The 11,899-nt window shown below is 31.1% G+C and overlaps 1 pseudogene; it reads right to left on the reverse strand.

Moving 5' to 3' along the window:
• Window positions 1-10,100: 10,100 nt before the first annotated feature.
• LOC131875267 (sugar transport protein 13-like) lies at window positions 10,101-10,725 on the reverse strand (annotated as a pseudogene).
• Between the last annotated feature and the right edge of the window lie 1,174 nt (window positions 10,726-11,899).

The following is an 11,899-nucleotide window of genomic DNA, read 5'->3' on the forward strand; positions in this document are numbered from 1 at the left end:
GCCATCTCCAACAACTTGCCATTGGGATAAAGACACGCTCAGATCTATGAGGCCAGGTGGAGTCGATGTCCAGTACCTGCAAACTTGTCACCACCAATACATATACGACAACATATACAATAATATATATCATAAATGATCAGGCAAGTGATGATAATTGCAACATCATATCATGCTCACAATGAGTGATATGACATCATCTCTATCACGAATACACTAATAATACAGTCACGACAATCATAGCATCAACTCATCCAATGCAATCAAGAAGTGGGGTTAGCACATAGTAAGATATCATCAAATCACCATAAGCATATTATGAACCACGCATATAAAGTAAGTGCATATAGATCGTCAAACAAGAGTATGTCATAATAATGATCCATGATTGTCAATTGCAAATATGATTAGTCTATCATCAATAAAGAATCCAAGTCATAGATAAATCCATAAACATCTATCAAAAGCATCATAGAATAGTCTATGCTATATCGAAATAATCTATCTATGCACAAAAAGGAAAGATGAATCGGGGAGGGGCACTACACTTGATGTTGAAAGTATGAAATCCCTCATCAAGAATCCCCTCTCCTAGCAATAGGGAAGGTGTGTATTCTTGATCTCCTTCTTTCTTAGTGTTGAAGATGTCATCTTTGTTAAAGTTCTCTCATTTTGGAGGTAGATATTTTTAGGCAAATATTTCCTCCTCCTACTTTGATAGTTATGTATGGACTTAAGGATCCCTTTACACTTGTTTTAAGATATCTTTACAAATATCACTTTCTTTCTCGAAGCTTTTTTTATTTATAATGAAATTCTTTTGGCTTGAAACAAATGCATTTTTGTTAAGGATATATCCATAGTGTTGAAGGTGCATTATCCTTGATGTGGATATCTATCTTTCTTAAGATATCAACATGACAATATGTTTATATTTTGAGGGCGGGCATATGAGGCATCCTAGTTAATTTTTGTTATTCATTATTGTACCCTTCAAGTGGTGGTGTTGTGTTACTAGTGCCCCCTAAGGCGTGGTTAACAATCTATCTCTAGCAACTTAAATGGCATCTTGATAATCTAGTACATCATGGCTTACTAGTGTGATATTTTAAAGTAATTTTTGATCTATGGATAACCTGGCATAACACACCTCACTAGATATGTGTGGCTCCATATGGTTATGATCTTCTAGCATAACATAACTTGCTAGTTTGATCCCTTAGCAAAACATGAGCATGCTCCTTGAAGCATTGATCAGCTAGTATATCAAGGCTTGTTAATTTGATACTTAAGTGGTTGCCATCTAATATATCATTGTTGGTTTCCAATCTTAATGGAGTTTGCTAGTGTAATAATTTGTTGGACTACACAAATCACACAACCTATCATTACATAAATTGCTATCCAATAGGATCCATGACACAATCATGAATCACCCAACATAATACACCTTGTTGGCCTATAGAAAATTCATGGTTTTTTTATTGACCCTTATCATAATATATCTTTCTAGTTATTGGACCACGGTTTCTTGTCTCATCAATTGGTGTATGTTGTTGTGCTTTCTATAAGTATAATTTTTGTCTTGTAATAACATTCTATGATTGATAATAGTAATTGAGATATTTTGATTATAGAGGTCTCTTCAACTAGTTGACTTGGAGCCTTTGTCTTTAGTACTAACCCCTATGTGTGTGGATTTTTGTTTGCCTTGTTTTCCTTTTTGTTTTATTTTATCTTTTATCGTATGTGTCATGTCTTGGATTTTGTTATGCGGGTTAAGATCCTAAGCTTAGGGATTGTTCTCTCAACTAAGTGACATCTTATCTCTTGTTAGTCTTCCCCTTGGTTACTCTCTCTACCTTACCATGAGTATGAGAATAATTTCATATTCTCACTAAGGTGTGGGCTGAATTTAGTGTTGTAAATGTTAGACTTGTGTGAATATTGTTGTCATTAATGTCAGACTAGCTATCCAGTTTGGACCGGACAGTATGTGCAGTTCTATGTTATTCGGATTGGTCCAGATACTTTGTGCATTTCTTTGTTATGGATAGATGTTATGATACAGTTAGATGGAGATGATATGATGATGTTATCTTTAGAAGATATTTGTTCCATAATTTTGAGTTCTCATTAGTCCCGGTATCGGCTATGAGTTCCGGTATTAGTTGTTTTGGTCATGGCAATAGTATCTCTTCCAATTTTGTGTTGTTATATTCTTGGTATGTGTGGAGTCTATATCTTTGGAAGATTGGAGACACTATGCTTAATTTTATAATAATGGGTCAATATCTTTGGGTTCGGATGACCTTGCCCCATTCCGATAATATCGATATATGCATTGGCAAATGAAGTATGAAAAAGGAAGTGTGTAGAGATCTTGCAAAGGCCAACATGAGTGTCTTGTTTATGTTGGATATTGTGTTGGGCTTGGCCGACACAATATTTTGTGTTTGTATCATTCGGTATATATATAGTAGTGTGTGTGTGGTAGAGAAGAGATATAGATGTGTGTGTGTGAGAGAGAGAAAGAGATTGAGAAAATACATGAGTGGGTATTTGGACATAATAACCAAGCCAAAATAACCCTGGACACAATAACCCAAGGATAAAATAACTCGTGGTCATAATAACCCATGGATAGAATAACCCATGGTCAAAATAACCCATGGACAGAATAACCCATGGTCATTTTAGATCAAGCTAATAAACTAGAAATGACATAAAATCAATTAGAACATTAGAATTTAGATCATGTAGAAGGAATTAAACCAAGTTGAGAGAATATTTTAAATGGAGACCCTGGAAACTGCAAAAGTGAAACAATATTAAAATTCATCATACATATCATGCATATGGTTCTATCTAGAAGGGAGAACTGTGAATGATTGCATCCCCAATGTTTGAAGTGTGGATCTTTTCCAATTCTTATGCCAAATTTTTTCTCCAATTTGCACTAATATCTCTTCATGTGCCCAAATATCCATAAATAGTCACAAAAACTATTTAATAAACTAAATTATAAATATGATTACGAGGAACATAAACAAGCATGACAAAATATTAACATTAATATTTAATATAAAAAAAAGGGATTGTGAGGCACTATAGAGGCTATTTAGGTCATTTTTAGACCATATACCCCTAAAATAGCCTTAAAACACCTTTAATATGCTCAAATAGCCTATAAAATGGTAAATAATTACAAAAATAAAGGCGATTTCATGGGAATAAGCTAATTAAGAATTATTATGAAAAGAAATAAGTGAAAAGGCATTATGAAGAGGCATTAAGAAGATATATAGAGTGGTAGAATTAAGAGAAGTAAAGAAAGGAAGAAGGGGAGAAGAAGTAAGAGTGTGTAGAGAGATAAGAAGAGGAGAAATCCAAATTCATAAAAGAAGATATTTGTAATATATTTTTTTGAACATTATTTTACATTTTCCTAGGGTTTTCTGAAATAGTGTACAAAAATCAATATACTTTTAGGGAACCAACACATTCTTCATAATTTTTAATGTATACAATGCCTCTTTAGTTTTTAACAAGTCAAAAAAACAAGAAATTACTTATTTTAAATGGTTACACATTTTTGTTTCATTGAAAAGGCATCAATAAAACAATCTAGCATTGTTAGGAATATTTTACAAATACATGTTCAAGTTGGTGCTATACTATGACACAAATAGAATCCGGTGATGTGATTAGCAGTATAGAACATAATCATGCTCCAAAACCTGAGATGATCTCTGTCAAACACAAAGTGAATGAAATGAAAGGCATGGCATGCTCGACTCAACATTCTACAAGAAATACCATTGTTGCTTCATGTTCTAACATTTCATTACCCATAGCAGAAGCAATACCATCAACCAATGCATTATCCAAAATTATTCGAACAAAAAGATTAAGATTTGAAGCACCGCCACCAAATCCTCAGACATCAACAGATCTTATCTTACCAATTGAATATACAATTACCAATAAAGGGGAATAGTTTTTTTCATGACAGCAATGATGAGAATCATTTTTTAATATTCACCACCACACAGAATTTGCAATTACTAAAAGAATTTGAAATTTGGTTTAGTGATGGTACATTGAAAATAGTGTCAAATATTTTTCAACAGTTGTACACGATTCATGGCTTGAAAAATGATGCAATATTTTCACTCGTTTATATTTGTAGACACCCAAATCTGTCCACTTAATTAAATGAATACTTAGAGTTTATTTGATTATTTAACCATCGAACAACAATTAATTCATCTTAACCCTCTTCTTCTATTAATTAAATAAATAATTCAATTTATTTGATTTAATTCACTTAACATATTTTGACTTTTAATTAAAAAAACAAATCATATTTGTTTAATTAAATACCCTCTCTCACGTTTAAATAAATCAATATTTATTTAAATCCCTAAAAACCTCACCTACTTGCACTTTCTAGAAAATGCAAATTGCATAACTATTTTAAATAAATAAATTATTTATTTAAAACCCTATTTATCCTCACCTACTTGAAACCTTTAATGGCTTCCCTTAAAGTCTTCAAACTTAATGGCTTCCTTCTAGAGTCTTCTTAAGCCTTTAATGGTTTCCCTCAAAGTCTTCAAGCATTTAATGCTTTATCCCCCTTTTTCTCATTTAAATAAATTAAGATTTATTTAAATAAAATCCAAAATTCACATTCACATTTAAATAAACTAGCAATTGCACCTTGGTGTGCAATGGGTACGTCGAATAGGTGTGGAAGGTCAATTAAGAAATTTTTTGGTCCATTTTTTGTATATATTTGTGTAGTAGATAAGATCATTTGTTAGGGTATTTAGCAAATGATGTTGTTTGTACAACAAAGGTCTCCATGAGGAAGTGATGACTTTAAATCAACTATGCCTCCACTTTTAGATATCCAAACATGACTTAAACAAAACCTTCAAATCCGAAAGATAATCAATCTCCATTATTGATAAGCTCATGTTATGTTTACAATAGGGAGAGAAAAAGAGAAGGAGTTATAGGGATAGAGAGAGGGAGAGATAGAGGGGTAAGGAGATATACATATAGAGGAAGATAGCGATGTAGATGTAGATGGAGAAGAAGAGGGATGTAGAGAGAAGGAAAGGAATAGATAAAGAGATGGAGGAGAAAGGAATAGATAGCGATTGAAAAGATAAATATATATAGAGAGAGATGGGAAAATAAAAATGAAAAAAATAGAGAAATAAATGCAAAGAGATATAAATAAGGAGAATGAATATTTTTTTTCCCCTCCATGCACAGTAATATATTTTTTTCCCCCTTGAAACTACTTTAAAAACTTGAATACAATTAAATAAATTAATGTAAGGCAAGCCACATGAGCTCCATGCAAAGTGTCGAATGACATTGCTAAATTTTATTGGCACGATTAGATTTTTCAACAAAAATAATACATTGGTTATTTTGGAAGTGGAAGAAAATTGCCAAGAGTATCTAAAATAGAGAGAGTTGTTTACTATTTGAACAAGAAAATTTCTAATTCTTGGACAATTAACACTTTTAGTTTATGAGTTAGATATTGACTTCACATTAAAGAGACCAATCTTGGTAGTACTCCCAAATAGAAAAAATAATTTTCTCATTTTTTGAGTTGGATATTGACTTGACACTAAAGGAAATCTTTTTAATATTATAATCAACAAAGTGAAAGTAATTGTATCACTTTTTAAAGGAAAAACAAATTGAAAACGTTAAAGAAATTTTAAAAGTTATAATAAACTATTTTTTATTTTTAATGAAGCCTCATCGCCATTTCATTTTATGAACATACAATTAAATTTGTGTTGACCCATATGAATTGGGATTTGCTAGTTAATAAACTGTATAATGTAATACATTTGTATATTATCAAATGAAGTACAACATCGCATAGTAACTTCAAGAGTAATAGTCTAAATCACATATGTTCTGGCATCATTGTTTTACTAGAAAAAATAATAACATAACAATTGTATAAAACTTATTGTGAAAAGAATCATATATGTACTATCTATGTTTACTATTTGTACATTAACAAGTTACAAACAATATTTAACAAGCCTGTTTGTCATAAATGCATCTTAAGAACTTATGGTTTTATTTCATACTAAATTCCATATCTGAAAAATATAAAATGATACATATTGATCTTTAATTATAGCAACAAAGGCATATCAATGACGTAACCTAGTTTTATATTAGACAACACATTTTAACATTATGATGATCAAGAATCTTGTAGAAGTGAATAAAAAGAAGTTAACATCAACCATAATCTCCAAATTTGTGTCAACATATTGATTTACCACAACTAAGTGTGGGAGTGAAAAAGTTCACTTTTTCCCACTAAACCTTTTTTTGATATGTTAGAATTTCTCATCTTGTCAACTCTATTGAATTTATCATCCTTGACTTACCTTTCCCAAAAAATACACTTTTCTCTAAGCCCTTTTTTAAAATTTCAAACTTTCTAATTGTTGTATGCATGCCAGACTTCTCATCCCCAACATGTCTTTCCCTCCAAGTTTTCTTTTCCTCTCATAGAATTATCCATCAATCTATCTTAACCCTAATTTTAACCTAATGCTAACTATAATTATAATATAAACCTATATCCCAAACTCTATCTCCAACTATACCTCTAATTCTAACCCTAAATCCACCTCTAACTCTAAACTTAACCCTTATCCTAATTCTAACCTTATAGCCCTAATTCTAACCTTAAAATTAAACATAATTCTAACTCTAATCATACTTCTAAATCTAAGACTTACCCTAACTCTAATTATAACCCTAACCACACTTATAATTTCAAGTGTAATTTTAGCCATGATATGATGATACCAAACTTAACCCTAATTGTATCTCTAACTTTACTTCTAATTCTATATCTAGCCCTAACAATAACTCTATTTCTAACCTTAAGCTTTATCCTTACCTTAATTCAACCCTACATAATCTTCATCCTAACGCTAGTTCTAATTGTACCCTAATTCTAACTTTATGCCTAATTATAATCATAATGTTAATTCTAACCCTAACTCTAATGTTTATCATAACTCTAATTATAAACCTAGCCTCAATTCTAAAAGAAATCCAAATTTTGGTCTAGCCCTAACCCTAACCCTAAGTGTAACCTTAATTATAACACTAATCATAGTCTAATTATAACCTTGATCGTAATTGTAAAATTAATGTCTGGGGTTAATTTCACATACTTTATGTCATTTGTGGTTTTGGTATACATCATCAACTCATTGTTTACACCATCAACCCAATTTTAAAATTAGAATTAAAAAATATCAAGTAATCAATTTTAGCTTTTGAGACAGTAGATATGTAAAAAAATTGAAACTATTCTAATGATTAGGACACACAAATAATGGTATTTTTAAAAATAAGGATTAGTCTTCTATAAGTCTATGTTAACTAATAGATGAAGGATTGATCAAATATAAAGATACCATCACAATAATGTTTAAAAATATTTTAATACATAAAGCTAATTTGGTGGGGAGACATTATCATAACAACCTAAAATTATTGATTTAAATTCAATGACTAACTTTCTAGGGTGGGGAGTTTAAATAGATGTATATCATGTGCTTTCTATTAAGAGATCTATCTTATTTTGACCTTCGTAAGCATCATCAATGGGTGATTGAATTTGCAAGTTAATTTTCAAGACATTGAAATTTGTGCAAAGTTTGTTACATAAAGCAATGTGATATTTTGATATTCTTAACATCATCCAATTTTTTTCTTTATAAGTATCTTAACAACAATTGAATCTACAAGTTTTCATTACATTGAAATTTGTAGAACTTTTGATATGAACATATCTAGGCTACAAAAATCATCTGGTGCATCACAACCTCAAGCTTTGGTAAAGGATATATAGAATCAATTATATATTTTAGATGGTTGGGATTAGATGGCAACCATAAAATGCAGAGTTATTATATTCATTTAATTGAGTAGTATATTGGAACCATCATATTTGATTGCTCTCTAATTAGGTCCTGTGAAGATTGAAGTAAATTTTGTACGTGTACATTGGATTTATTTGGTGCACATGTTGGGTAAATGCAAATAAGTATAGGGAGATTCACTTAGTAAGCTAATCTTGTATCACCCAGTTCATCCAATCTTAAATTATACCCCTAATTTTATTTATACTTCTACATGTTGAATTTTTTAATATCCCTCTTAGTACATAGTTCATATTAAAATATTTTTAAATTAGACCAAAATGCTAATTGTTAATGGGCAAGAAATTTTAGTCTTTTTTTTAATTTGTAAGCTGATGAGTAATTTATTATTCATGTGTTAAATTATGATGTTTCATAAATCGAATTTTGTAGTTTTCAATCGAAATTATTGATTTATATTGTATACATAGTATTTTATACAAAATTATTTTTGATGAATATTAATTGTTCTTACTAAAGTTAAATCTATAATTTTTTAACCAAATTCACTGACTTTTATTTTGAAGTCGTGATTTATATCATTGACTTTTATTTTGAAGTAGTGATTTATATCATTTTTATTTTGAAGTAGTAATTTATAGGAACCCATCTCTTACCAGTAATGCTTTATATTTTATAAATAGTAGTTTATACAAAATTTTCTTTGATGAATATTGATTTTTCTTATTGAATTTAAATTATAATTTTTGAATCAAATTCATTGATCCATGTTTTTAAGTAATGGTTTATAGGAACCCAATCTCATACTAATATTGCTTGAGTCTCAATGCAAGATGTGATTAAAAATTTACGATTAATTATGCTTAAATCGTTTGTATAAAATTCTCTTTGATGAATATTAATTGTTATTTGATTTTAAATCTATAATTTTTGAATCAAATTCATTGACCTATATTTTTAAGTAATGGTTTATAAGAACCTATCTCTCACTAATAATGTTTAATAAAAAAATATCTACAATTTAATTTTTAATAAAAAAAAATCTACAATTTAATTTTTAATAAAAAAAAATCTACAATTTAATTTTTAATAAAAAAAAATCTACAATTTCTTAGCCCTCCAAATAAATTACCTAAACCATATTTGACTATCTAAGATATAAAGTTCATGAAGTATTTTGACATTTGAATTCTCAAATAATTGACAGAATTTATGCTTAAGCAATTAGAACTTCCATATTGAAATCCAGTCTAAGGTTAGAAACTGTAACATGAAATGATGAGAAGCAAGTCATTGCACATGATAAAACAGAACAAAAATATTGCAAATCAAATTCAAGTTAAAAAATCTACAATTTTACCTCAACTTGTTATTATAGCGATGGCACATAATTTATTATGTCATCAAGCATTACCCCTTTTCAAATTGCCTACGTGGATAGTACATTAGTTTTTTATAGGATTCCAAAAAAAAAACTTAATCTATCTACTTGTTATTCCATGGCACAGATATGAATGGTAAAATTAAACCTAAGATAAGAAAATAAACCTAATCAAAAACCATTTTCTACCTTACTACAGCCTAGAACAAGATCTTACAAATACTTCATGTATTCACTAAATTTTTCTCAAATTACTAAATTGAAACATATCTCGATTTTGCAGAGCAGTTGGGTCTCAATTTTGCAGATATCTACTTCACTTTTTTAATCTACCCATGCACCTGCAATAAATGTTATATTAATAAATGATTGGAAAACAACCTCCATGTGAAAGGATAGCATTGCTTTGAAAGGACAGGAAATTCTTACTAAGTATGGTGCTACTTGCCAAACCTGCCATATTGCACATGGGAATGATGTCACGACTACTCTCTACCATAATAATTAAATTCATTTAATGAACATAGGTATTGCTGCAAATCTAATTTTATGTTTTACATCTTATCAAACATGAAAACGCGGCCATTCAAAACGCAACTACATGACTCAGAAAACTGAGCAAGAAGGTTCAGCTTGAAAATTAATTGTGTAGAAAAATTAAATTATAACTGGGAATTGTGTTAGGCCTTGCCATTAGCTTTTCCATATTGATTGGTATAGGCATCACCATCCTCATCATCAGTCAGATCAGAATCTATGACTTAGGTCTTCCACAGCCAGTGTTGTCTCCACACTTTCTCTATCATTTCTTCAATTGGCACATTCTTTGTTTTGGGAAGGAGGAATAGGACGAATGTGGACATGATTAAAACCCAGCCAACGAAAATAGGAAAATCCCATATTTGAAATGGCAAAGCATTGACAAGAATTCTTGTGCAATGACGGATGTGAAGAGAAGTTTGATGCACACAATGACACTTTGTCCAACAAATCTGGTTTCTAGTGGAAATGTTTAGCTGGGAATCAACCATCCAAGAGGCACCCATGACCGTGCAAAGGTTGAGACGAATGTGCATACCATAAGCACTATCACAATTGCTATGTCCTTGGTAATCTCTTCGTCCTCTTCCATCCCTGTTGGCAACAAAATTCCAATGATCACTTGCAAATCCAAAGCAAAATTGTTAAAATTTGTGATATAAAAATATGGAAAAACTTGGTAACTGAATGGCTTGAAACTACAGTGGACGAAACATATACACCACCGGTAATAACTGAAGAGTAGAGTGAGGCATCGTTTTTGAACCCCAAAGTCTGAAAGAGATCAGGAGCATAGAACATAATGGCATTGAAATCGGTGAAATGTTGAAAGAATTGCAAGCACATTGTTATTATCAATTGGCTGCATCTACACAATCATCCCCAAGAAGCGGATAACCAAGGTATTCAGCATCAACCCTTATCTATAAAGCACACAAATGAAAATATATCACTTTCTAAATATTCTTCTTCCTATTGCTGCTAAGAGGAAATCGTGCCCTTGTACCATCAAGTGACCTATAAAGAAATTGAGGAAACAAATGAAGATAATATTTCACTCTCAAAAATCCTATCACATTTGTTATCAATCAGGTGCCCTTGTCTCATAGATTACTGTGTTCTCCAACTACAGAATCTGCAAGCTCAAAACAACTTATTTAACATTTGTCACCTTCAACTTGAATTTGGGTCAGTGCTATCTGGAGAAGAAAAAATAGATTCCTCAGGAAATGGCTATGCTCTCATTGCGGGATGTGTTATGTTTATCGTGGTAGCCAATTCTTTAGTCCTCCTGCTCTGGCCCTGCTTTCAAGAATGTTCTATTAATGAAATCGACCAATCCTTTGAGTATGGCCAGGGGAAGAATGAGGTCACATCTTCTTGTAAGGACCAGAAGGAAAGCGTAATGGTGGTCATGTCTGGAGATGAAAACCCCTCTTTTATTGCTCATATTTCTTCTTTAAAGGGGGAAGAGCACACTGTAAATATAATTTCATAGTCCATTCTTTGATTGAGAAATTATTGTTTTGGAAAAGTTTAATACTTACTTTTAACTGAATATGATTAATTGATTTGAATGGCCAATGAAACAAATATAGATTAGATATTTGATTGTAATTTTCTATTTTGAGGATAAACAACCGAAACCCTTTTTCACAAATCTTTTTATCTTTTAAAAGTCTCTTGGAACCCTGTTCTTTTCATTTATTTTCTTCACAAATCCTCACTATAGAGGGGGCGACTGGTTGTAGGTCTGAAGCATCCTTCATGGCAGCAGTCAGAGAAGGGAGGCACAGTCAGAGTTCACCTATAAGAGACACAAGGTTGGTTGTGTGGAGGCGAGGAAGGCTTCCTAGCGGGTACGAGGCCACTACCATGCCTAGTTCGATCTACAATGTGGCCTAGATATTTGCAAAAGTTCATCCATTAAATCTCATTTTGAACGCACAAAATTCTTTGTCGTATCTGACAATTGAGTGGGATGATAATGGAAGGCTGTAATCATTCCAATCGTCTTGCA

This window comes from Cryptomeria japonica, chromosome 4, assembly GCF_030272615.1.
Source record: "Cryptomeria japonica chromosome 4, Sugi_1.0, whole genome shotgun sequence".
NCBI lineage: Eukaryota > Viridiplantae > Streptophyta > Pinopsida > Cupressales > Cupressaceae > Cryptomeria > Cryptomeria japonica.